Raw genomic sequence first — 831 nt, 5'->3', positions numbered from 1 at the left:
GCAATCTTGCCAACACTTTGTGTTCCTAAGCCATGGTATAAAAGTAGGAAAGCTACGTTTAGATGAGGATTTGCAGTTTACGATTCTTACAAAGATTAGCTCGAAAGTTTTTGTTGTGAAATGTAAAAAAAAATGTTGAACTTTTTATTTACTTTGAAAAAAATCTATTCCACTTCAGGATAATGGCATAAAAACAGTAAAAATCAGTCTTATTATGTGTACTGTCTTGCATATTGCTCTTTGTTAAATCTCATTTCAATAAGACGTCCGAAATGTATGGCTTGTGCATAAAGATGTTGGACTGTGGATGTGTGTAAGCATGCTTTTCACTGATGACTCTTGTTTTTGGTAGTCTTTACCAGACTTTGGATAATGTTCTGCGGACCAACTCCCATGGCATATGATTTGTCTATTTGGCCAATTTCCACTTTTTCCAACCGGTTCCTGAGGCCTGGTAGAGGCTGGGTTTTGTAGTGTGTGTGTGTGTGTGTGTGTGTGTGCGCGCGGGGGTGTGTGTATGTGTGTGTGCGGGTGTGTGCGTGCGTATGTGGTGTATGGGGGGGTCTGCGTCAAAGAAAGTTTCACACCATGCTTGATGTGGTTGAGTATTGTGTGAGGTTTAGATGAAAAAAAAGTTTTACACCAATGTTTCAATGGACAGGCAGTTCCTTCCGTCCTTGTGACCATACATGATGGTTTTGTAGTGTGTGGAGTTTTAGGATTTGTCGGGGAAGGTTTGACACCGAAGTTGACATGAACAGGCAGTTACTTCCGTTTCGGTGACCATACATAATGTTTTTGTAGTGTGTATGTGTGTGGGGGTGTGTGGGG

Source organism: Branchiostoma belcheri, unplaced genomic scaffold (genome assembly GCF_001625305.1).
Source record: "Branchiostoma belcheri isolate BF01 breed outbred unplaced genomic scaffold, Haploidv18h27 scaffold18, whole genome shotgun sequence".
Lineage (NCBI taxonomy): Eukaryota > Metazoa > Chordata > Leptocardii > Amphioxiformes > Branchiostomatidae > Branchiostoma > Branchiostoma belcheri.
The sequence above is the reverse complement of the archived record's forward strand: the minus strand, read 5'-3'. Positions refer to the sequence as shown.